General features: G+C 45.4%; 1 protein-coding gene across 3 annotated transcripts in view; it reads left to right on the forward strand.

The window, feature by feature from the left end:
- Window positions 1-26,804, forward strand: part of GLCE (glucuronic acid epimerase) — a 57,822-nt gene that overhangs the window by 15,262 nt on the left and 15,756 nt on the right. For 2 of the 3 annotated variants that reach the window (XM_053364290.1, XM_053364291.1), the window contains exon 2: window positions 5,513-5,587. The exons of the other annotated variant lie outside the window; for it this stretch is intronic. The gene's annotated coding sequence lies outside the window, so the exon portion shown is untranslated. The remainder of the gene's footprint in view (window positions 1-5,512; window positions 5,588-26,804) is intronic. 3 annotated transcript variants of the gene reach the window in all.

Here is a 26,804-nt window from a genome sequence, read left to right on the forward strand (position 1 = left end):
AACTTTCCTGTAAGCCATCTTCTGTGTTCTTATAAGAGCTAAAAGGGGAGCGGGATGTCATTTAAACAATTCGGTAGGTTTCTCCTCGTGCCTTAGCCTGGAATCCAAGCAGAATTAATGCTCCCTGAAAACTCATTGGCCATTTCATGAATTGTTTAAGAGCATGGGTAGGCAAATTAAGGCCCAGGGGCCGGATGCAGCCCAATTGCCTTCTAAATCCAGCCTGCGGACGGTCCGGGAATCAGCGTGTTTTTACATGAGTAGAATGTGTGCTTTTATTTAAAATGCATTTCTGGGTTATTTTGGGGGCATAGGAATTCGTTCATTCCTTCCCCAAAATATAGTCCAGCCTCCCACAAGGTCTGAGGGACAGTGGGCCCCCTGCTGAAAAAGTTTGCTGATCCCTGCTCAAGAGGAACAATAATTACAACTCCTTGGGGTTGATATGATTCAACCATTAAGGGATGACTCTCCGCTAAGAACATAAGATGAGTGTGCTGGATCAGACCAGCAGTCCATCCAGTCCTGTTCTTACAGTAGCCCACCACAGTGTTAGAAATTAGCCAGGCGCATTTTGTTTCTGGTGCTGGTCCAGTTGCGAATACGTGGAGATTTCTGGGCACCAGGTTGGCAACCACAGTTCAAAAACATCTTCCTTAGTCCATAGTTAATTCCATTTCCACTGAATATGTTTCTTCTCCTTGCATACTCGGACTTGTAAGAGCAAGCTACAGTCAAGCAATGTAGTTGAGACCATAGAATTGTAGCATTGGAATCATCTGGCCCAAGCCCCCTGGCGAATAGACATTCCATTATGGCAACCATAACCTCGATTTAAGCTGCCATTTGGCACCATGTCTGAGTTTCTGACACTGCCCACCAAATGCCAACTATGGGAAACCTACAGGAAGGATCAGAGGGCAGTGGCAGCTGGCATGTAGAGGCATAATGGCTCCAACTTGAAGGCTGGACATAGCCTTTGTGGCCAGTAGTCACTAATAGCCATCTGGACCCTGAATTTGTCTCTCCTTCTAAAGTCTGTGACTGCCTACTCTGGGAGAGAGTTCCTGAGTTTAACTGTGCAGAGCGTTCAGCATCATTGGATAGCCCTGAGTTTTAGCATTATGAAAGAGAGATGAATTTTTGTTTTTGGGCACTTCTATCATGTCTCCTTTGACTCTCAAAAGATCCCTTCCTCCTCCCGATTGGGCTCCCTTTTAAAGATCTTTGACATTTCTCTTCCAAATGGAGTGGTTTTAGGTTAGATGGGAAATGCAGGCGGGGGAAAAACAACTCCAGTTGCATTTTGCTGTACTGTATTAAAATTTAAAGTGCTTTTTGGGTTCTTACGGTTGGAAGGGTGCTAATTAATTCATGATTTCACTAACAGCTAAAGTGTTCGAAAAGTCAGCTTGTTTATAGTATCTGAAATCTCATAGACTGTACGAAGTCGAGAGTCAATTGCAGCATGAAGTTGCAAGTGGGGAAAACTAGTTGAGGCTTTGGGGCACTTCAGTTTCTGACTTAAAATAAATACCGACCCGTGATTTGTTTTTAAAACTACGTTTCTGGATTGTGGGGAAAGAAGGTTGCTGGAGAATGTCTCCTCCGAGAAAGTAAAGGAGCTGGATTTCTGGAAAGTGTCAGCTGTTTCTGAGAATGATGTATGTGCAGCTTTTAAAGCCATTTCTAACACATCTTGGAATGCCTCGCTTAAGTGTGATATATGCGGTGAACTCTTCTCTTAAAAGCCTTGTGCAACGTGGCATTCACACCAGTAACAGGCACGACCTCCATTTCAACTCCAGCTGATTTCAGGCACTGAGACAAAATGTCTTTTAATTATTGTGGTTTCTACCCTGGTGCTGGGGACATTTTGGATCTCCAGATGTTGCTGGACTACAACTCCCATCATCCCTGACCATTAACTGTGCTTGCTAAGCCTGATGGGAGTTGTAGTCTGGCTGACAGCAACTGGGGTCCAGAGGTTCTCCACCCCTGCTCTGTACCAAATTGGGTTTCATGATGGATGAAAGGTGAGATATTAATGTACGGAAATAAGACATTCTTTGAAAACCAGCTGATACGTTTAACGTTCTTATTATAGCACTGTGTTTTCAGGTTATATGCCGCCTTGTGATGTTTTATATGAAAGCATGGCTTTAAAATATTAAAATAAATAAAAGTTTGCTGGATTGAATCTGGCTCAAGGGTAAGCAGTGACTAGTACCAACCTGGGCAAGCAAATTGGGGAGTAGTTTTTCCTATCACATGTCTGTGATTCCTGCATCGCAGGGGGTTGGTCTAGATGACCCTTTGTGACCCTTCCAACTCTAGCATTCTATTATCCTATGTCCAAATCCACCCAAGCCTGCTTAGCTTGTCTTTCCACAAGTCTTGTCTACTCTTATGAGTTTCTGACCCCTGCCTTACAGCTGGTCAACCAGAGCTAAGTATTGTAACAGTGGAAACATATCGTATTAACTCTCCCAACAATGCGTAGGAGCTACCTACTTTGGGCACTGGGGATCCAGATGGAATTTATCTTCAGATTTTGCTCCAAGTCTCCCATTGTTAACATGAGAATATAAAGAGCCTAGCCGAGGCATAAATGAAACCAGGGCTTACAAGATCAAGGAAAATGAATGTTCTTCTTGGTAGAGAAGCCATCTTTGCTGGATGAATATCCAAGCAATTATGAACTCTGCTTCTCCCTTTGATATATTTTTCATGGGTGTGAAAGCTACCTTCTACTTAGAAGATTTAATTGGATTCTGTCCATACAGACTGCTTGAAACTGAACTCTCTAGTTAAAAAGAAACATATCGTTGCCCATGTAATAAAATAAAATAAAACCAATGTATTTCAAAGTAAGCTAAAACCAGTAACCTCCTGGCTTTATCTACAAAGCTGTGATCTGATAAGTAGATCTAAATCTTTAGCTGCACAATTTATTGGGAACTTGGGTCCTTTGCAGGGCCTTTTAAACGGACGGGACGTGTGCAGGAGATGTTCCTGGCAGATTATGGGCAGAGTTTTTCCATGTCCTGTCCCTTACCTTGTAGATAAAAGGCTTTCCCTCTCTTGCAAAGTTTCTTCCTTCTAACAGAAAAACGCTGGGGACTGGACCAGCAGACTTAGTCACTCTTTGCTTCTGATGGCTTGAGCTTCACAAAGCGAATTGTGTTTCTTCTGGTCTGTGTGTGCGTATCTTCCGACAAAGCAAATCCTAAATTGGATTAGACCCGAAATGCTGCCTTTCCCCTCATTTTCAGGGAGAAATAGAATGGGCAGAATCAAGCCGAACATGGGGAAATTGTCCTCTTCCCTTTCCCAGTCTGCCACCCAGCCGTTAACGGAAACTCCAGGGCACCTGAACCATTGTTTGCTTGAAGGCAGAGGGAGCCTTAAGGTTTTGATTCTAGTTGATTGGAGTCATCTAGCTCAGTATTGTCAACTCTGGCTGGCAGCAACTCTCCAGGGTTTCAGACAAGGTTCTCTCGCATTTCCCTACCTGGAGATGCCAGGGAACATTTTACATGCAATGCAGGCACTCTAGAACTGAGCTCCCCCCCACACACCGAAAGAGGAGGGGGGAGCCTTCAGGTGGGGAATATCTGTGGCCCTCCAGAGGTTTTTAGACTCCTACCATTCCCGGCCAACCAGACTAGTGGTCAGAAATGCTGGAAGTTGGAGTCCATCACTATCTGGACGGTCACAGATTACCGTAGCTATGGAATTCAGGTAATCTTGGCTTAAGGTGTCTTTTTTTGGGATGGTTAGCAATTGATGATGTACTTCTCTAGTGATGAATTTTTCACTGAAAGATGGTTGAAAGAATGGGAGCATGTTGGGGGAATGCTTTCTTAGGCAATGGAAAGAGGACTCTTTAAAAAAAAACATCAATCACAATTGTGTGTCTTTGGGGAAGATGTTATACTGCTGGGCTGTAATCATTAAAAACCCACATATCAGTGTTTACAGCAGCTGAAGCCTCTTTTTCCTTGGTCTGTTTCTTTGCTCCAAATTATATAAGAAATGCTGTAAAAAAATATACAAAAAACAAACCACCAAACACTTGGTTGTGAGGATTTTTTTTTTTTAATTTTAATGGCTGTAGCTTTTTCTTTTCTCCAGCCCTGGAAGAGAACCTTAACAATTTAATGGTGCCTGATGCACTAATAAAGATGCCTGCGTGGTTACGTTTAATCCTTTAAAGAGCAGAAAAGAACACTGAAGTTATCAGCATTCCAAAAGCAAGACACACAGACTTAAATATATGCAAAGCCTCAGAGAGGCTGGAGAAATGTACTGTGTTGCAGGAAGATCCTGACAGCCCCCTTGCATCTTTTTGCAAAGTGAGATCTGAATTATTAAAGCTGCCTTTGTTTATTAAATTGAGCCTCTAGCAAAAAGGGTTAAAGCGGAGAAATGGCACATAAACTTTGACTATATTGGGCATAATTTTTAATGGGTGTTACACTTTTGTGCGTGTGTGTGTGTGTCTATTACTACCTTAGGGATGTTTCAACAAGATGAGAAGAATGCATTTTGCATATTGGAAAATGGCAGCAATTTCGCCGCCTTGAGTGGGGCAAGATGGTGAAAAAAGACTTTAAAAAAAGAGGTTTTGTGAAAAATGTGCACACACCCATCCAGGTTTTTGGAATGAGGTTAATAAGTACAAAATGACGTTACTGAAAGTTTGTTTTCCAGTTCTGTGCTACTTTAGATCATTGGTCTGCCTTCATTTTTCTGTCGTTTCAACACTGGAGCATGGAATTCTCTTTTTGCAGTCCACTTTGTGACACATAATTTTTCCTCTCTGCTTTGCACACCCCTCTTCAGTTTTTTGCCCTTGTGCCTTGAGAAATATGCAGACGATGGAAAATCTTGGCCACTGCAGGGGCAGAGGAAGGACCTCTCCTTTACTTGGGATCTGCAAACCAAACTTTTTCAGGCTCCATCTGTTCCTGTGCTCAGAAGTAGAAGAGAAGAGGATAACTTGTTCCAAGAGCAGAGAGCTTGGCCCGACAGGCTTGCGTTATTTTTTTCTTAGGTTTTTAAATCTCTCTTCCCCACCACCCACCCTTTTATAAAAAATAAAAAATATAGACTTTTGAGTTTAACTCTGTAACTGTTTATTTAAAGCAAGAATCCTTTAAATATGGTTGGGGGATTTGAATCCAGTGTCTCCCAAAACGTTTAATGAAAGCCCTGCCTTTTATGACACCACCAGGCAGCTGCTGGGATTAAATCTTCAATTAGGTAGGATTGCGGCAGGCCAAGCAGATTAAACTCCTTTGCAGCTGAAGCAGCTGCCTTGAGGAAATGACATTTATGCGCTTGATCCCTTTTTGAGTTCCCCGTGTCAAGCCTTGAAACATATCAGCGGGACTGCCTTTGAGAGCAGAAGGGAGCCGCCGCTGCTGCCGAGGAGGAGGAGGAGTTGCAGACAGCAAAACACATATTTGGGGGATCTTAATTATCTTTATTTATTTTTATTCCCCAGATGGTTACTGGAAACCTTCTTAAAAGCTTGGATTCAGAGATGCATTAGTGTTTAGAGGCCTCCTTTTGACTTAAGGTAAGATGGTCTTAATCAAATCATCCTCTGGCCGTCTCGGTTTTTTGTCTGAACTCCCTCCCCCTGCCCCCTCCAGACTGGACTGGAGATGCTCTGAAATCACATAGGATGGCCCCTACTGCTGCTTGGCGTTTAAACAGTTAATGTTCATTCTGTGTTAATAAAACTTTCCAGCTGCTTAGGTCATGTGGAGAAGGAGCTTGTGGTGGAAGGAAGGGCAGGCTGATAATCCACAAGGAGTTATAGTAGTGTGGTGATACTGTTGAGTTGGGGGTCTGTTGTGCATATAATTCAGAATCGCCTTGTTTGTTCGGTAAGCAGATTTGCAGCAGGGAGGGTGGGAGAGAAGCACGGTTTGCAAAACGACCCCCCCCTTTAACACGTGCTAACTGGTGAAATTGACGGTCTAGGCAGGTAAGCAGCAATTACAGGTATGCTGCAACATGCAATTACTGATTTCCCTCTTGCGACCTGAGAGCCTTCCTGAACCAAACGTGAATCTACTTGTTCAGGTTCGTAAGTGTTAACTGTCCAAAATCTCAATTTAATTGCTGCAAGGCTAGCAATGGGATTGCAAGGTAATGTTCCCTTTTAAAAGTTGAAAATTTCGTAGGGCCATGCTTATTAAAAGACCACCAAATTTAAACAAAATTAAACATAACAAAGCATGAAGATTCTTGAAAGCGTATGAGCTGTGATTACCATTTCTAGAGAATTAATCGTCTTTGGCAGTTTTTTAACCACAGAGCTTAACTTGAGAGAACTGCTTATAATGGTGTGGAGGAACCTTCCCCACAAGAGTCTAGGAAGCAAAATTAAAGCACTGAACCTAGGCAGTGTGGTTTCAGATGTCAGTTCAATTCCCTTCCATGTTTATAGCTTAATAGGAGGATGGGGTTGGAAGCAGGAATTAAGACTGACAAAGAAACTCTTTAATCTAATGTCCGATATGATAGCCTTGTCATTTTCTGTTTAAAATCTCCCATGTGTTTATTTTTCTTTTCAAAATGGGATCTTATCATTTTTTAACAGGGCATTTTAAATAGTGACCTTGCATGGGCAGAATCTACACACTTTCTGTGCCCTGTGAAGCTGTATAGCATTGCCAGATAACTTGTGTTTTTAAATGTTCCAAATTCCTTATTTTCAAAAGGAGAAAAGTGTGATACTTTTGTTCATCTTAACTGCTTGGCTAAAAAAGGAAGGTAATGAAGTTTTCCCCTGGAAAAACAGCAAATCGTTGTTAGAATTAGAATTGTGGTGTTCCCCTGCATTCCATACCTGAACAATTCAGCCAGTATTTTGGAATTTTTCATCAGGTCCTTGCTATGTTCTTTGAGGAAGAATCTGTTTGGGTTCAGACTTAGCATAGTTCCATAACATCAGCTGATCATGGGCTTCATATTAACCTGCAACAAACGAAGTTCCAGTATGTGTATTTAATCTGCAGACAAGCTCCCCCCTCCCTTCTGCTGTAGGTTTAAAATGCATCCTATAAGTGCATTTTGCAGCCTGCTTATGGAGCCTCAATTCTGAGGTGTCTTTTGTGGATGAAAGTGCTTGCTGATCTGAATTTCGAAGGTTGATGAAATTAAACTGCAGGAGGACTGATGGCAATCTACAGAGCTTTAATGTTATGGCATTATACATATTTAGAAGCGGATTGGATTGAATCCCACTGAGGGAAAGCAGCCTTATTCATAGACCCCTGTCCTGGGCATGCTTTTTTAAATAAAAAAGCCTGATGGATATGCTCAACATTATGATGAACGTGTTGCTTGCTGAAAATCATTTTGCTGTCACAAGGACCATATCAGAGACTTGATTGCCTTAAGTGTAGTCTTGCGGGGCTTCTTTGAGGGTGGGGGAAAGAGAGAGGGGAGGGGAGGGATGATTGCAAAATCGCAATGCTTTGTGTAAACTGTTCTTGCCTTCATGAATTATTCATTTAACCCCCACCCCAAAGCATCAGACTGCTTGCTATATTGCAGAATTTAATACATCTTAAGTGACACTGAATTTGTTAATATGGTGAAGGACGAGAACACGGGCTAGTTAAAAATATCTGTGCCCAGCATGCATCAGCAGGGAAGAAGGGGTTGTTGACTTGAACTGAAAAGGGTATAAATATGTGCTATATGTGTGCGTGTGATATATCTGCATGCCTAATATTTTTGCCACAAGCAAAAGGATAGATTGGGCGTTGTTCTTGAAAGCTTTGAGCAGACAACTTGGATGGTTTTAAAAGAGGATTGGAGAGATTCATGGGAAGAGAAGGCTATCCATGACTACTAGCCACAATGCTCTGCATCTATGATCAGAGGGGTTGTTCCTCTGAATACCACTTAGTGGGAACTGCAGGTGGACAGAGTGCTGTTTGACTCATGGCTTTCCAAAGGCATCTGGGTGGCCACTGTGAGAACAGGATGCTGGACCAGACGTGCCTCTTTTAGCCTCGTCTTAGGCAAGGCCAGTGCTTCAGTGAGGCGAGGTGAATAAATTTGCCTAGGGGGGGAAGATCCCATCCCTGCTGTTGTGCCGTTGCCAGCTCTGCCAGGACTTTATCTGTGCCGCAGATCCCTTGCCCTCACTGCTGCTGCTGAGCCCTCACCGCTGGCATGGCAGCAGCATGAGCACGTCTGTGGGCAAGGGTGCAATTGTAGTTACAGGGCTGGCAGCAGGGAGGGAGCCTGGATCTACAGGGTGAGGGGGCTGGCGGGGCATTTTTCCTGCACTGTGAAGGCACCCCAGGCTGTCCCTAGTCTTATGTGATGGTACAAGTGCTCGATGGATGGGGGGGGGGTCAGCACTGTCCCCATCAATGCGGCCTTGGTCAGACCACACCTGGAATACTGTGTCCAGTTCTGGATGCCACAGTTTAAGAAGGATATTGACAAGCTGGAAATGAGAGAAGAAGATCACAGGTCTGGAAACCAAGCCTTATGAGGAACGGTGGAAGGAGCTGAGTATGTTTAGCCTGGAGAAGAGGAGACTGAGAGGAGATAGGATACCCATTTTCAAATACAGTGGTACCTCGGGTTAAGTACTTAATTCTTTCTGGAGGTCCGTTCTTAACCTGAAACTGTTCTTAACCTGAAGCACTACTTTAGCTAATGGGGCCTCCTGCTGCCGCCGCGCTGCAGAGCACGATTTCTGTTCTCATCCTGAAGCAAAGCTCGTAACCTGAAGCACTATTTCTGGGTTAGCGGAGTCCGTAACCTGAAGCGTCTGTAACCTGAAGCGTACGTAACCCGAGGTACCACTGTATATCAAGGGCTTTCACGTGGAAGAGGGAACAAGCTTGTTTTCTCCTACTCTGGAGGGTAGGACTCAAATCAATGGCTTCCAAGATTTCAACGAAACATCAGGACAGTAAGAGCTGTTTGACAGTGGAACAGGCTCCCTTGGGAGGTAGTGGACTCTCCTTCACTGGATTTTTTTATGCAATGGCTGGATGGCCACCTGTCCTGGGTGCTTTAGTTGAGATTCCTGCTTTGTAAGGGGTTGGACTAGATGACCCTATATGATCCTGTGTTTTCAGAGTACCATGCCCCCCATCCTTGATGTTGCGTCCAAGTGCTCGGAAATGGGTCTCCTTGCCTCTTGGGTGCCTTCATGTTGCAGCTGCTGCAGTCAGCCAGAGGCTTCTCATGGCGTGGGGTGCCATTCACAGGCTTCTGTGTCAAATGGGGCTTAGGAAACCAGCAGTTGATGTGCCAGCTTGCAGCTTGTCATTAGAATTGGAACTGGAGGGAAGGTTATCAAATGACGTTTCTTCTGCCCCCAAATGCGTGGTGAAGAATCTTCACTGGATTTTTTTAGTTCTAGTTACATTTCAGTGGTTAATCCACACTTTCCCGTGCACTGTGAAATCCATGCTTTGCTTAGGCTTGTGTGCAAGGGATGTCTAAATCCCTTCCGATTGGCTCCAAAGCCCGGAACGTCCTGTGGGTGGGGCGGCCGGGTTAGCGCTTGACCTGTTTGATCCCATTTTGGAGTTCTGAGATTCCAGTCTTGGTGTCCCAATTAAAAATAGATTTATTGGAAGAATCTATTAGCATTGGTGGCATCAGTTTCTAAATAAGCTCGCCCACCTGTCACAAGTGCTGAGCAGACTGGTAACTGGGGAGTTGGCCTGGATAGGGAGGCTGTTTCACCGGGGAAAGCTGTGCTTTGAGTCGGGTGGCCAAGGGTTGGAAGAAGAAGAAGAGGAGGAGGAGGAGGAGGAGTTTGGATTTGATATCCCGCTTTATCACTACCCAAAGGTGTCTCAAAGCGGCTAACATCCTCCTTTCCCTTCCTCCCCCACAACAAACACTCTGTGAGGTGAGTGGGGCTGAGAGACTTCAAAGAAGTGTGACTGGCCCAAGGTCACCCAGCAGCTGCATGTGGAGGAGCGGAGACACAAACCCGGTTCACCAGATTACCAGTCCACCCCTCTTAACCACTACACCACACTGGCACTCTGGACTGGGAGTCCGGCACAACCCTCCTTAAAAGGGAAGGATTTCGCAAAGATAGGAATATAGGAAGCTGCCTTATTCCAAGTCATGCCAGTGATTCATCAGATTTGTCTTATACCTATGGTTCCCATGTGAGCAGTACTGACCCACAGGGATCACCCAGAGAGGCATGAAAAAGCAAGCGGGTAATGGGGGGCTCTGAAGGTGTGACCCTCTGAGTGCATTGTTCACTTTTTTACAATTGACCAAGCCAGAGCCTAGAGCGAAACACCTCCCTTGCTTCATATTTAAAGTTTTAGTGCTGTTGGCAATATCCAAGCTACAGTATTTCCTTTGGTCACATTTGTTTCCATTCACAATTCTGAGTTTGTTGCAACTCACAGCGAGGTCACAAGATAGGGTAGTAGTGGAGGAAGAACTAATTGAGCTACAAAATGACATTGAGCTGAAGCCAAGGTTTAAGAGTTTTGGTTGCAGAAGGGGAATTTCTGAATGCTATCCTGCACTACGGTCGGTGGTTAAGAAGCTCCTTGTTGCATTTCCAACATCATATTTGATGAAATGTGGTTTTTGTGTGGTCATCCGACTTCTCTTCAAGCAAAGAAATCAGCTGCCAATTACTAAACATGGTGATTTAAGACTCCTGCTAAGTTACTTTAAACCAGAGGTAGGGAAACCTTTATCACTTCAGCAAGCCAACCTTGGACACTAAGAATTTACTGAAGTAGTTCCTAAATGTGGTATCTAAGATTCTTGCTAAATAACTATCAGACTTGGAAATGCTGGTATCAATTGATCAAGTTCATCAGTTTTGTTGAATTAAGTAAGCCAAATACTTTCAACTGGATTTTAAATAAATGTGCAATTAATTGCTATTGTTCTGAATGGTATTGTGTTATTATCTTCTTAATGGGTTGTGCCAAACACTATTATGTTTTTATAGAGAAGGGCAGGAGCTGTTTATGGAACCAAGGGTGACGGGGTTGCCATTAACAGTTTGGGAACCACTGGTCTACACTAAAGGACAGCGGCTTTTCAAGATTTCGGGCAGGAAGCAGTCTTATCCCTACCTGTTGATGCTGGAGATTGAACCTCTGCCACTGAGCTGCAGCCAGATGCAGAGGGGGAGAAGAGATAGGTGCAGGTGAAACAGGATTGGCGATGTCTGAACAAGCACAGGCCAAGGAGTTAGCTGTGTGCCAAGAGGAAGTGTGCTGTACGGAGCAAAAGCAATTGGCAGTTGTCAGCCCCACCTGCCCTATAAATTTAAACCAGTATCATACCACTCTAAACAGCCATGGCTTCCCCCTATATAGAATCCTAGGAACTGTAGTTTGCTAAAGATGCTGAGAGTTGTTGTGAAGCCCCTGTTCCCCTCACAAGAGTGACAATTCCCGGAGTGGTTTAACAATCAGTCCTCTTCCCCAGAAAACTCTTGAGAACTGTAACCCTGGGAAGGGGGAAATGGTGTCATGCTTACAACTCTCAGCATAAGATAGTCCAGAGAATTGCAAAGATGAGGCTCGTATCTGTGAGCTCAGCTTCCGTTTCCAGCAACCCCTCACTCTTCTTCTCACTTTCCTCATCCTACATTGTGGAGTTCCTGCTTCTCTCCCTGCCACACTCTTAAAAAACTGTTGTTTCTTCTCCAGGCTTGCAGATCGACTCTTTGCAAACGGCTTAGAACACATCGCTCATTTTCTTTCCTTCGGCATAAAAAAACAAGTCTAAGCAAGACTGTTCCAACATGCGTGCCTGGAAATTTCCACAGAGACTAACTCGTTGTCTTGCCTCATGGCTTTGGCTCAGCAGTTTCCCTGGGAAGGTGGGAGCCTGTCTGGATTTGCAGGGGCAGCGTTCAGGCTGACGCTCCTCCTGCAGTTCTTCTGGAAACTGCCACGCCGCTATATTTCTGGAATGAGAGAGATTCTTAGCACAAAGACCCTTAAAAGAGCAGTATTTGAATTGGGGTGGGGAATCTTGTCTTGGTAACGTAAGGCAGCGCTGCTTCTCTGAGATGAATGGAAGCTCTTGCCGTTAGTCAGAGACTGGCGTGAGGACCGAAGTCTATCAGTCTAGATCAGTGTTTCCCAACCTTGGGTCTCCAGCTGTTTTTGGACTACAACCCCCATCATACTTAGCGAGCAAGACCAGTGGTCAGGGATGATGGGAAGTGTAGTCCAAAAACAGCTAGAGACCAAAGGTTGGGAAACACTGGTCTAGATAATGGGGGCACCTAACAGTTCAGGCGCTTATAAGAATGGAGGCCCTGTTGTAATGCTGTAGAATTTCAAAGGAAACCAAATATAGCTGATGCTATTAGGAAAGACCAAACATTTGCTATGATGGTGGTCCTGTATGGAAAGACCAAAGGTTCGCCCACACATAGCTAGGGCGGTGATGGTTCCTAAAACCAAGGAGAGAGGAGGGAGGGAGAACCAACGGATGAAAAGCTCCCTTGACTGGAGGCTATTATTAACTTTCTGCATAGCAGCCTTTTGCAGGTTCGTTGTCACTTGTCGGAAGGCAGGACCCATTTTGAAAGCAACTCTGCTAATATTAACTCCCCAACCCCAATATCATTTCAAGGCTGGCTCTTCAAAGTGGTTTTCCCCCCCTGGTACATTATGAAATGAAAATATTTATGTATTTATGCTTTCTGAGTTGTCAGCAACTCTCCCTATACAGTTCTTTTTTCTTTTTCTTTTTCTTTTACAATCAGCATTTTTCTCTTTTGGAAAGGTCATCCAGGCCAGCATATTTATTCACACTTCCCTGAGGACTTGAAACTTATCTGCCCTGTTTTGGAAAACCTAATTTGTTTTGCTGGACCAAGCAAAGCTCAAGCCAAATCCTGCTTCTTCTATAGGAGTTGCCATTGACTCCCAAGTGCAAGCAGGTAGTGGTGTTCCACATTTCATTTATTTATACATACATCGCATATTTATTTGTACCATGCCCTTTCTGGGATAGAATCACAGATGGCCTAAAAATACTTTTAAAAATTAAAATAAAGCAGCTTCACAAATAACCTTAGTTAAAAACTTATCAGATGCCATCGAACAATCTCATAGCAGCAGTAGCAGAAACTATACTGGAACTGCCGACGTTCTGTTTGGTAGACAGGAGCTGGCTTCTCTCTCTCTCAGGAACATAAGGTGAGGTTGGCTGCTAGAACAGACCAATGGCCCATCTAGTCCAGCATCCTGTTCTCAGAGGCCAACCAGATGCCCTAATGGGAAACTCACAAGCAGAACCTGAGTGCAAGGGCCGTCTCCTCTCCTGTGGTTTCCAGCAGTTAGTATTCAGAAGCATTGCTGTCTCCAACTATGGAGGCAGAGCATAGCCATTGTGGCTAGCAGTAGCCTTTGATAGCCGTCTCCTCTGGGAATTTGCCCAATCCTCTTTTAAAGCTGTCCAGATTGGTGGCCATTGCTGCCTCCTGCAGGAGTGAGTTCCATAGTTTAACTGTGAGTTGCATGATGAAGTCATTTCTTTTATCCTTTCTGAAACTTCAGCTTCACTGGATGTCTCTGAGTTCTGGTGTTATTTGGGGGCGGGGGGAACCTTGCCTTTATCCACTTTCTCCATGTTGTGCATAATTTTACAAACTTCTGCCATGTCTCCTCTTCTCAAACTAACAAGTCCCAATCGCTGTAACCTTTCTTCGTAGGGGAGTGACTTCATCCCCTGGATCATTTAGGTCGCCCTTTTCTGAACTTCCTCCTCCTTCTGCATGCCTCCTGCCACAGAGATCTGCCTGCGGCTCTGCGGTTTGAGCCTCGCCCACAACAATCTGAGCTCCAAAGGGCTTGTTCTCAGCAAGTGGTTAAACTTTAAACTGCTAAATTTTAATGCTCCCAGATTCTTTTCAGCTGCACAGAGGAGCTGTTCCTGCAAAGTCTGGGTGTGTCAGCGGGTTGGAGCTCAGCTTACTCCAAGTTCTGTTCACCTAGTCATGGTTGTGCTAATGTAGAGTTCATGACTAAATCCTCCTTTTAACCAGTTGGCAGTTGATCAAGACTCCTCTCTCTCTCTCTGTATGTGTGTGTCTGTGTCCCAACCCTTGCTTCATTTCAAAGTTATTCCTGGAAGTAGTCCTTCGGCGTTTGCATAACTCCATGTGTGTCGCTCGTGGGCATATTTGCTAAATGGCGAGGCAAGCCTCTTACTAACTTTCTTAGCTGGAGGAGTTTTAATTAAAAAGCTGCACACAGTGATGGATATGGTGCATGCACGATGGATAAAGTCTTGTATAATTTCTGAGAAGTTTTCAGGCTCTCCTGCCAACAGGCGCATTTATAATTTCCCTCTTTCTTTCTTTTTTGCCCAAAGTAATATTTATGTGATCAAGATTACGGATGGAGATGTCGCGTTGTCTGTTCCAGCACATATTTTTGCATGTATTTTTGTTAGGCTAATGATGCTCTTAAGGGGGACTATAGGCTTGTCTATAGAGCGGTCGTTAGGCATTGGTTTCTGACGCGCTTGCAATCCCCTCCAAGCTTGCAAATCGATGAGCACTAAATACAGTGCAACACTTTGCCTCCTCCAGGGGAAAAGGGCAGCAGGCTTAGAAGTGATCAGGTTAGCTCTTTTTCTTTTTTGCCAGTAAGCAGTGGTAGGAGCAGTGTGCCAGTTGTTCTGGGAAGAGGCATTGTAGTGTGAGCAAGTGTGTTGGCACAAGCTCTCGAGTTCTTCCTCCCCTCTGCATCATTTAATATAGATACAAGACGAATAAAGCTACCTTCTTTCGTTGACAGGAAAGACCTACCTTAGCTTGGCACTGATCTTGGCGGATGCAAGTGGGTGGGACGTGCTGTGTAATAGGGAGGGGCACGTCTGGATTTTGCTTTTTCTCCACCATTTTGCCAGTCCTAACTTCAGTTCTCCATACTGCCTCATCAGTTTGCATTAAAAAAACACTCACAAAAATTCATCGGTGCCAATTTTCCCGAGTAGAATTTCCCTATCAACATTTCAGTGCAGGTTATCCTAATAATTTTTTTTTACATGCAGTTTTGCCTAATATTCACATTGTTGCAAAGCAATTTCCACCCAAACATTTTTGCATGTTATTTTCACTAATATTTGCATTTTGTGCGCAGTTTCCCCCCAGTTTATTTGCATCTTTGAACTATATTGAATAAAAATTGAAAGTGTGAATTCTGAAAGATGACTGTGTTTAGGTTTGCATAGTGTTTCAGAAAATGTGAATGCAGACTGAATCTGGGGTTTTTTCTCCCATCCCTACAATGTAACAGAAGCATTCAGTAACAAATATCACTCAATCTCTTTCAAGTGGAGTTCCTACAGGTGTCAGAGATGCTGGAGAAGGGCTATACAGTAGCACAGAGCACCTGCTTTGCATGCAGAATGTCCCCAGTGTCTCCAGGTAGGGCTGGGAGAGCCCTTGCCTAAAACTCTGGAGAGCTGCTGCCGGTCAGTGTAGACAGTACTGAGCTAGATGGACTAGTGGCCTGACTCAGTAGAAAACAGCTTCCTGCGTTCTCCGTTAACCTCGGCACCTTAACCTACGTGAACTCTTGCCTACTGTATCATTTACGGAATTACTTTACTCACCTTCAACAGTGTGTATTTTTGTAAAATGCCCAAGACACAAACAATCATGATTTCATTGCAATGATTTAAAATGGTTAGGAGGTTGGGAAGGCACTCATACCAAAAACTTATGGCAGATGCCCATACCTTTCTCCACCCTTGAGGTGTCTGGATACTGAGTGGTCATCCAGGAGTAACTGAATGCCTACCATCTGTTTCCGCATCTTGCCCTAAAAAGAGGATATTGGGATCCTCGCGAAATCTTCTGGGTCTAGAGATGGTTTTTTCAAGGCATGGCCTCCCAGCACCGCCTGCTTCAAGGTACCTGGGACCCCACCATCCCTCCCATTTTAGCAGAGACTCCTTGACCAGATCTTATCCCGCTCCATCCCTGCCCAGCAAAATAAAGCAAGCCACGATTTACAAGGTTCTTTATATTGGCTGTAAATATGTATTTAGAATTCTTAAACAGCTACAGTATTTAAAAAGATCTGTGGGCTATGCTGCCTGGCAAAGAGAGACAGCTCTTGGATGCTCTGCCTTATTACTAATTTCTGGATGTATTGGCCTATAACGGATAGTGGTAATTATTTGCAAGTTCCAGCGGTATGAATTATAGCAGCTCTTTTTATTAAAATGACACTTCAGTCATGAAAAATAATCATTCCATTGCTGGTGGAAAATTGGGAACGCTTTTAATTGTTCCCGAAACCTCTGCGATTACTGCAGAAGCAAATCTCACCGTAATGTAAAAATCAATAAAAATAATGCAATTTGTATCTGAGCGGAGTGCTTTAAGAATTCTTGATGCGCAGAGCACTTACACACGATCTAGCAGCCACGGGGCTCTGAATTAAGCAAAATCCATGGGCTTTGGAGGAAAAGGGGACCTGAAATGTATCAATTCTTACAGCAGTTATCTTTCTCATGCCTCTTCTCCCCCCCCCGCCAAAAAAATACTTTAAAAAAAAACACCTCCCAGTGTGCAAACAGTGTAAAGAAGTCTGCAGAAAGAGATAATTAAATGCATTGGCATGAAACCGTGGATTATTTTTCTTTTAAAAGATTGGCTTGCTTAGGCTTCATAACCCTTCCTACTCCAAAATCCTCACAACAGGTAACAGTGCCTAAAAGAAGGTTTTAAAACATCAGATTTGAAAATTAACCAGACCATAATAACAAATTGACCGGGTGGTTTTAGCTCACCCGCTAAAAGTATTTTGGAGAGGATATTACAAATCCTTCTCCTACAGTATATTCTCAGGGATGCTTACAGCTCTGTAATGTAGCCCAATATTCTCCCCATCCTTCTGGGTGGCAGGAGGATGCAGTTGGGAAGCATGCCCTGTTCAAATTTCAACTCCTTCCCTCTAACCCATATGGGGTGGGACACAAGATTTCCCCCATCAGTGCAATGTCAGAAAGTGTAGAGCTGCTTGTGTGTAGTGCCTCCCCGTTTTCTGAAATTGTACCAAATGTGCAGGAGTTGTGAGTGGGCCTGAAAGGTGCTGCCTTGCTTCCTTCTCTCCCCCCTCTTCACCGACTACATGCAAGCAGTCCTTGGCTGCATCAGTGGCAGTCTAGTGTCCAGATCAAGGGAAATAATGGTTTCAGAGAAGGCTGACCAGAAGGGTCTGGGGACTGGAAGGCAAGCCTTTCTGATAGTAAGACCTGTTCCCTTGGAAGGTGGTAGATTCCACTCCACTGGAGGTTTCTAAACAGAGACTGACTGGTCATCTATCAGGGCTTCTTTAGTTGCGATTCCTGCATGGAAGGGGGTTGGACTAGATTGACCTTTCTGGTCACTTCTACGCCACAATCCTATGATTCTGTGCTTTGCCTCCTGGGCCGCTCACAGGGTGCTGGTGCTGGCAAAGGGATCTGATTGTGATTTTATTGGTATAGCACACAGGTGATTTCAGGAAGTATCCAGCAAAGTACAACTGTACCTTGGTTCTCAAATGTAATCTGTTCCGGAAGTCAATTCGACTTCTGAAATATTCGAAAACCAAGGTGTGGCTTCTGATTGGCTGCAGGAGCTTCCTGCACTCAAACAGGATCTGCGTCAGACGTTCAGCTTCCGAAAAATGTTGAAAAACTAGAACACTTACCTCTGGGTTTTCGGCATTTGAGAACCAAGGTCCGAATGTACCTCGGTTAGCACAAACATTTTTGTTTATATAGCAGAACTGCCTCTCCTCTCCCTGTGTGCCCTTCCTCAGATTTGTTGGTGGGACAACCTAGCACAGATTTTGAGGTTGTGCAGCAAGAGAGAGAACGGGGCGTTCCTTTGTGCTAACAGAACTACTTCTGTGGGGTCCTGCCCTTCTTAATCTCCACTTTATTATTTTATTAATGCATTGATATCCCACCACTGTCTCTAAGGAGCTCAGGGCTGTGTGCATGGTTCTCCCCCTCCTCATTTAATCCCCACGACAACCCTGTGAGGTCGGTCGACTGAGAGGCAGTGAATGACCCAGGGTCACCCAGTGAGCTTTGTGGCCAAGGGGGGATTTGAACTTTGGTCTCTCCCTGGTCTTAGCCCAGCCCTCTAATCGCTATAACACAGTGGCTCTCACGCTTGCACAGCCGTGGGTGGGGAGGTACTGTGCCTTGGTGACAGAGTACAGGATTTGTACAGAGAATGTTCCAGGCAAAATTGTCTACATTGCTAGCAGGGGAAGACTTTGCTCAAGACCCTGGGAGAGAGCCGATCCTGTTCTGACTCAGGAGGGATCTGCATACAAAAGGTCTGTAGCCTTCTCCACAGCATCTCCAGGTAGACCTGCCAAAGCCCCTTTTCTGAAACCCTGAAGAGCAGCCACCACTCAGTGTAGACCATGGGTAGGCAAACTAAGGCCTGGGGGCCAGATTCTGCCCAATTGCCTTCTAAATCCAGCCTGCGGGTGGTCTGAGAATCAGCGTGTTTTTACATGAGTAGAATGTATGCTTTTATTTAAAATGCATCTCTGGGTTATTTGTGGAGCATAGGAATTCATTCATTTTTATCTCCAAAATATAGTCCGGCCCCCACAAGGTCTGAGGGACAGTGAACCGGCCCCCTGCTGAAAAAGTTTCCTGACCCCTGGTGTAGACAGTACTGAGCTAGGTGAACAGAGGTTCAGTGGGTGGCAGCTTCATCTGAATGTCATTTTTTCAGCGATTTCAGAGCAGCCCTTAACGCTGGAAATTTGAAGGACCAGCTGCTCTTCAAGGAGTTTGTCTCCCCATCTCTCTCCAATGGCAATGGAGATTCCCACAGTGGAGGTGACTCCACCCTGTAGTTTACTCATTTTAGGAGGCTTCTGTAACCTCAGGCACAGGGGGCTGATTATTGATTGCTTTTGATGCCTGTCTCTTCCTCCCCCCCCCCCAAACTCAAATGCAGCAGGACGTGCTGCAGTATCATAGCTGAGCATCTTTTGAGCAGCTTGTAAACAAGCCTTTTGTTTCCAGAGATTTCCAGGCAACTTCAAGGTTAAGATATTGAGCTGCTAAGTAACTCCCACACATTCGATAAATGCCACCTGTAATATTCCTGGAGGCAGGCTGGAAACTCCGGTAATGTATTCATTCCCCTTCTTTTCTGTTTAAGTGACAGCTGTCATTGCAGGGTGCGTGTGCCCATCCCAAGCAAGCCCATTCATTGAGGTTACCTGAGGCCACGATGCTAATCCCCCCCCTCCAGCGGCTGGCCGTTGCTCCTTGAGTAATTCTTGGTGCTTTGGCAGCTGCTGCAGAGAGAACGTGGTGGCCTTATTGTTTGCAAGTGACTAAATCTGCACGGAGGTGTTTAGAGCATGGGGTGAACTTAACCAGAATGTAAGAAGAGCCCTGCTGGCTCAGGCCAGTAGCCCATCTAGTCCAGCATCATACTGGCCAACCAGATGCCCCAATGGGAAGCCCACAAGCAGGATTCGAGCACAAGAGCCCTCTCCCCTCCTTTTGGTTTCCAGCAACTGGTATTCAGGGGCGTTGCTGCCTCCCAGCTGTGGAGGCAGAGCATAGCCATCCTGGCTAGTAGCCATCGATTGCCTTCTCCCCCTGAATTTACTCAATCCTCTTTTAGAGCCAGCCAAGTTGGTGGCCCCTGTGCGAGTGAGTTCCATCATTTAACTCTATACTACATGAAGGGCTTTCTCTTTTTTGATCTGTCCTGAATCTTCATTCAGCTTCATTGGATATCCACGAGTTCCAGCGTTATGAGAGGAGAAAATCTTTTCTCTATCCACTTTCTCTCTGTGCAGTGCATATTTTTAATAAATTTCTTGCATGTTGCCTCTTGCCCTTTTCTCATGCAAAAAGTCCCCAACGCTGCAACCTTTCTTCACAGGGTAGTTGCTCCACCCCCTTGATCGTGTTGCCTGCCCTTTCCTGAACCTTTTCCAACTCTACAATATCCTTTTTGAGGTGTGGCGAAAGGAATTTCTCCCATCAGCTGTTTAGATAAACCTGAAATGAAGCCAGCCTTGCCGCTTGCTGAAGAGGAAGCTACATCAATGTGTAATGCCCTCGAGATGTTTTGATTTACCATTCCTGTCACCCCAGCTGCCCCACGGCTTGGGGGGCTTGCATCTGAGCCAGTGTGGTGTAGTGGTTAAGAGTGGTGGACTCGTAATCTGGTGAACAGGGTTTGATTCCCAGCACCTCCACATGCAGCTGCTGGGTGACCTTGGGCCAGTCACACTTCTCTGAAGTCTCTCAGCCCCACTCACCTCACAGAGTGTTTGTTGTGGGGGAGGAAGGGAAAGGAGAATGTTAGCCACTTTGAGACTCCTTAGGGTAGTGATAAAGTGGGTTATCAAATCCAAACTCCTCCTCCTCCTCAATGGGCCATTTTGGCAGGCGAATGGAGCACCCTACTCCTCAGTCACATGATGTCATGGCGACACCCCCTTGGGTTCCACCTTGAAAGGCAGGTGGCATGGTATACATTGAAGAAAGCACAGAATAAGCTTTATAAATAGCAATAATAGGTGCAGCTTTGCACCCCTTGGAGGGCAGTTAATGAGGTTTACCAAGGCGGCTGTTTGGGGACTTGCGCCTGGTCTATAAATAGGGGTGCAGCGAAGCTGACGAAACAGCGCTAAGGTCTTTCATCTGTTGCGGAGACTTCCTTCATCAATCTCCGAAGCAACAATGTGGTGCTTTGCTGGCTTCAAGGGGGCCTCGTAATGCATTTGCAAGCAGCTGGCAGAGTTTGGCGTTCTTGTTTGCGCCATTAGCAAAAGGGGGAGGGGGGCTTAATACTCTAATCCATCTGGAGAGCAAGTAGATTTATTAGGCTCCACACTAAATGGGCTCATAATTACGACAGCCATTTCCGCTCACTCCCATTTTCCACCCCCACCCCCCAGTGCATGAACCAACATGGTTCAGAATCTCACGGCAAGGAGAAAATTGCACATAATTTGCAATTTTGACAAGGATTAGAACCTCCAGCCACTTTTTATATGATTTGGCATTTTTTTTAATGATACATACAACAGAGCCATCATTTTCAAGACAGCCCTGGCAAATCTGGAACCATACTTGCTAACCAGATAACACTGATACAGTATTCTTTACTTGAACTTTGTTTTTTTAACCTGTGTGCAACTATACTCATTCTGTGTGCTTACAGTTTTGTTTTTCATCTTTTAATTTTCACCTGTTGTTATCCCTGTCCTCTTCTGTTTTCTATACGTTATAAAACGAAATAAGAAAAACTTACAAACATAAATAAATAAATAAATCTCACAGCCTGTTAGATAGGCAGCGACTGAGTTCAAAGAAAGGAGTCTCCCATTTGTCTGAATACTTTGTGGCTCTGTCTGCACAGAGGTCCAGTGTTTTGAGTTGGGCATCCCCGTTTTGCACTTTGTGTTTCTCAAGGTGACTGGATTCTAGCTGTGGTGGTTTGGAATTGTTCACGTTCAGTTTTAGCAATAGCTCAAACCACCCCTTGAGATCTAGACTCTGGGAAAAGAGCATTTCAATAGCATTGCAGACTTTTTGTATTTTTTTTTTAAGATGCCTCAGATGGGAGTTGGCAACATTTCACTGGCCCTGAATTTATACACCTCTGGCCTAATGTCTGTTGGAGTGCGATCTTAGTGCAGTGTTAATGTGTCCCATGCTGGCTCTGTGAGTGTGAATGAATGAATGGGCTCGAAATGGGCATTCGGCAGAGTGCTTTGACAGAGCAGGTGGAGGTTTGCCAGAAGAACAAAATGGGTCTACCTGGGAGGAGGGAATTTTTCACTGTGGAACAGGGTTGGGCAGTTTTGCATCTTACGCAGGCGCTCCGTTCCCAGGGTTCTGCATATATGTAAAAATGTGTATAATCAAACCGCTCCTGGGCAAGCATCCCTCACCTTCTGGAGCCAGCCACTGAGTGGGCCTTGCCCCCCACCCCACCCCAGCAAGGCAGAGAGTTTAAAAGCTCCTTTTTTTTCTTTCTTTTTTTTGCACAGGGTAGCCCTGGCACAAAAATAGCTTTTAAGCTTTCTGCCTCACTTGCGTTTAACTTGCAGAATTTCAGCCAGCCTTCCACCACATATGGTTGAAAGTGCGCAAGTTAAATGCATGTTAGAGGCGGTCGTACTGTACTCTCTGTTTCTGGCAAAGCAGTCTCAGTTCAGTCTTAGATCTATGGTCCTGTTTGCCAACCTTCTGCCCTCCAGATGTTTAGGACTACAACTCCTAGCAGCGCCAGCATCAACGGAGTGTGCTGGCTGGGGCAGGGGAGCTGAGGAGAGTTGCAGTCCAAAACATCTGGAAGGCACCAGGTTGGGAAAGTGGCATGTTCCAGTTCAGTTTTCTGAGGTTAGTCCTTCCACACTGCGTGCCAGGCACAGCAGCCCTGGTCACATTTCTCTTCCTGCAGCCCCTTCTGTGCCCATCAGTCTGTCCCCACAGCTTGTGAAAAGAGACCAGATGAGTTGCTGCTCTTGGGTTTCCTAGCCTTTAGCAGAGGCAGCCATGAGGTTTGGAGAAAGCAAAGATTTTTCTTACAAATCAGCACATGACTTAGGAAGCTGTGTGTATGGCTAGGTCACCAACAACTAAGTCTGGGTACATAGCAAAAAACAACAACACAACCCCACACGCACACCAAAGGAAGAAGCCTGAATAAATGTCTCGCCTGCTGCTTGTTGATAACTTGTGATGCAGGGACTCAGTATTGAAATTCACAATGATTTCTATTAAGGGAAAAAATTCAATATTTGGTAGAGATCTGCTGATGTTTCACTTTTAAATTAGGTGCTCGAAGGGACCTCTTGCTAACGACTGCGTTGGATTGCCATCACAAAATTGCAGAACCATTCCTGGGCACTCTGTCATTCTGCTAAACAACTTATGGGTGTTTCTTTCAAATGCTACACAGATGGAATATGGCTAACAGCCGTAATTAAATAGTAAATCTGTTCTAAAGAGTCAGCCAGCACAGAAAGCCCCTACGTAGATTCAATTATCGTAACTCTGTTCATTTGTATTTGTATGGTATTATAACTTTTTTTCTTCCTCCACTGCACAAAGAAAATCAGTGCATTGTTTAAAATTCTGCTCTGGGTCTTTATCAAGTCAAGATGCATTTAAAATGCTAGCTGCAGAAAGATTAAAAGGCAGATTAATTGTAAATAAGCCATTAATTAGGCATTTGCATTCAAATCAGCGTTTTTTCCTTTCCAGAGAGAAACAGCTGAACACTATTTGGATATTTTAATGCCGCAGGAGTTCATGCGAAATCATTGCATAATCTTGCCTCCTGTCTCAGGCTCTGGGCAAAGCTGCCCCAAGACACTTTGGTACCTGAGGAGGACCCCAAAATAGTGCCACCTTCCCTACCAGGGAAGAAGGAGGCAGAGAAGAGCTACATCAGGAACAAGGGGACAGAAAAATCTGCTGCTGGGGGTGTTCGTCTCACCTTGATTCACGGTTGGGTTGGTCCCTGCCCTGGGGCACTGCTTCCAGTTAGTGTGAACCAGGTGTGGGGAGTGTTTGGCCTGCCTGATGCTGCTGAATTACAGTTCCTATCAGCCACACCAAATGTGGCCAGGGATGATGGGTTTTGTAATACAGCAACCCCCGGGAAGCCAAAGATTTTCCACCCCTGGTGTAGACAGTTCTACTGAGCTAGCATTTCTTTATTGCATTTATATCCCACCATGTCCTCCAAGGAGCTCAAGGGTGGTGTACAAGGTTCCCCCACTTCTCATTTAATCCCCACAACAACCCTGTGAGGTAGGTTGAGATAGCAGTGACCAACCCGAGATCACCTGTTGAGCTTCGTGGCCAAGTGGGAATTTGAACCCTGATCTCCCAAGTCCTAGTGCAACACTCTAATCATGATGTTGCATTGGCTCTCTGTGTGTGAAAACACACACACACACACACACACACACACGGGAAAAGGACAGGGAAGGAAGAGGAAAAATGCAAACTCGGACACCAATTCTTAAACAGCTATTCTTACAGTGACCAGCTGGCTCAGTTCAGGGGTAGGAGGTGCCTGATGGAGCTGGGCTTTCGGCAGAGCTGATGGAAGGAGCCCTGCATTGTGGTTCTTCCACGATCCAGTTGCAAATAACTTGGGAGCATTTCTGTGTGCTGGGGTAAAATAAGTCCCTTTCTGTACTCGTTTTTTTGGGTTTTGTTTTTTTAAAGCATCCATGCATGTTCTAGTTGCTTGGCGAATCCCTTAATACTCAGGCTTGCTGAGAGCAGTGCAGATAGTGGGAGGATGAGGAAGGAAATGCTGCTTTGGACGGACCCTCCAAGTGCCAATCACCTGTTCCTGGGGCTTATAAAAACACTGCTTCTGCATGTATCTCTCCTTTGCCAAGACCCCGGCTTGGTGGCCTCTGTGTTCATTTCAGAGCCAGATTAGACTGGCCCAGATTCCTGAGAGTAAACAAGGGCCTTATCTAGGTGTAGCAGAAATCCCTGATCTTTGCGTTTAAAGGCTGGTTTTCCCCCCTCCTTGCATCCAAAAGAACATTGTGGTGAGGCGCCTGCAGAAACATAGACTCATTTGGCTGTTCATTTTGGAAACATGTCTTAATGTCTCCCTTTATTTTAAGCCTTGAGAAGCTGCTGTGGTGTTTTGCACCACCTGAATTGCCTCCAGTGGATCACTGATAGGTAATAAGGGGAATGGAATCTTTTTGCCCGATCCATACAGCCCACTGTGATCATTAGGGGAGCAGAAGTGCTTTACAAGGCGGAGAGCATCTAACATTCATTCTACTCACAGTAGGCCTATTGAAGTTAACAGACCTAAGTTAGGAGCGAGACCCTGTCAGCATGTAACACCTCTGCTCAGAGATCTGCACTGGTTACCTGTTTGCTACCAAGCCATGTTCAGGGTGTTACTATTAGTATAAAAGGTAAAGGTAAAGGTACCCCTGCCCGTACGGGCCAGTCTTGACAGACTCTAGGGTTGTGCGCTCATCTCACTCTATAGGCCGGGAGCCAGCGCTGTCCGCAGACACTTCCGGGTCACATGGCCAGCGTGACAAGCTGCATCTGGTGAGCCAGCGCAGCACACGGAACGCCGTTTACCTTCCCGTTGGTAAGCGGTCCCTATTTATCTACTTGCACCCGGAGGTGCTTTCGAACTGCTAGGTTGGCAGGTGCTGGGACCGAACGACGGGAGCGCACCCCACCGTGGGGATTCGAACCGCCGACCATGCGATCGGCAAGTCCTAGGCGCTGAGGTTTTACCCACAGCGCCACCCGCGTCCCTTAACTTGGAGCCAAGATCTCCTTACCCCAGATGGGCTCACTTGACCACTCTGATATGGGGAACTGTCACTCTTCTGGGTACCTCATAATATTAGTTCCACATTTGTAAGAAACCAATCTTGTTATTGTGGCAGCGCAAAGACCTTGGAACTCCCTGCTTGTTGACATCAAGCATCTTCATTGCACTCTTTCAGGAAAAACAACAAGTCTGCAAGTTGATTTTGCAAATGGAGGCTCTGGTTCGGCTATAACCAGGCATATCGCCCAAAGGCGAGTATCTCCTATTTCTAAGTTAATTTCTGGTAAATTCAGCATAAAAAACCCCAGAACCCTTGCACAGCTTTTGCTGACCAAACACCTTTCCCTACGATTCTGGCATGGCTGTGACGCACACACAACCCGGTGATGAACTCATAAATTCAGCTCCCTCGCTCTCTGTCTCTGATCTATGCTAAGGAGGGCAATTGCCTCCTTCTTTGAAGTGCTAATGTAATTCTGACAGTGGCCGCACATTGTACAAGCTGTTCACCATCTCATTTGCCATTAAGGATGCAGGTGAATGAGCCTTAAAAAAGAACGCGAAAAAGCAGGGTGAATTGTCACCGGCGTGGGATGGTGGCAATAAGCCTGGAGTTGTCGGATCTGGAACTAGATGAGAGCAGAAAGCCAGCTGCAGTAGTGAAACATGGAGGTGTGGTAGGGGCTCCTCTCCCTCCCTGTGCCCCGTGCTCCTGCATTGTAGCGGCCTTGTACCTGCAGACTGTTGGTCCATTGACTAGTGTCTCCTACTCTGAAGGGCAGCACCTGTCCTGCATTTCAGACAGGAAGTCTTTCCCAGCTACACCTTGAGATGATGGAAGCTGAACCTGGGATCTTGTGTATGCAGCTACCCAGTGATGACCCTTCCTGGCAAAGGTGTCCTAGTTCTTCTCCTCCTTGTTGTTCAGTTATATAGCACCATCCATGCACATTACTCCGTACACAATTAGAATAAGGCATTCTATCCTAAAGGGCATGCAGTCTGCATTAGAACCTAAGAAGAGCCTGCTGGATCAGGCCAATGGCCCATCTAGGCCAGCATCCTGTTCTCGCAGGGGCCGAGCAGAGGCCTCAATGGGAAGTCTGCAAGCCCTCTCCCCTCCTGCGGTTTCCAGCGACTGGCGTTCAAAAGCATTTATGGCTCCAACTGTGGAGGCAGAATGTAGCCATCGGTAGCCCCCTCTGCCATTTGTATAACCCTCTTTTAAAGCCATCTAGCTTGGTGGCCATCACTGCCTCCTGTGGGAGTGAGTTCCATAGGTTAGCTACGTGCTGTGTGAAGATGGGCTTTCTTGTTTATCTGTCTCGAACAGGGGTCAGCAACCTTTTTCAGCCACTGTCCCTCAGACCATGTGGTGGGCCATTTTTTTTTAGATAAAAATGAATGAAGTCCTATGCCCCACAAATAACCCAGAGGTGCATTT

This window comes from Podarcis raffonei, chromosome 14 (assembly GCF_027172205.1).
Source record: "Podarcis raffonei isolate rPodRaf1 chromosome 14, rPodRaf1.pri, whole genome shotgun sequence".
In the NCBI taxonomy this organism is placed as follows: domain Eukaryota; kingdom Metazoa; phylum Chordata; class Lepidosauria; order Squamata; family Lacertidae; genus Podarcis; species Podarcis raffonei.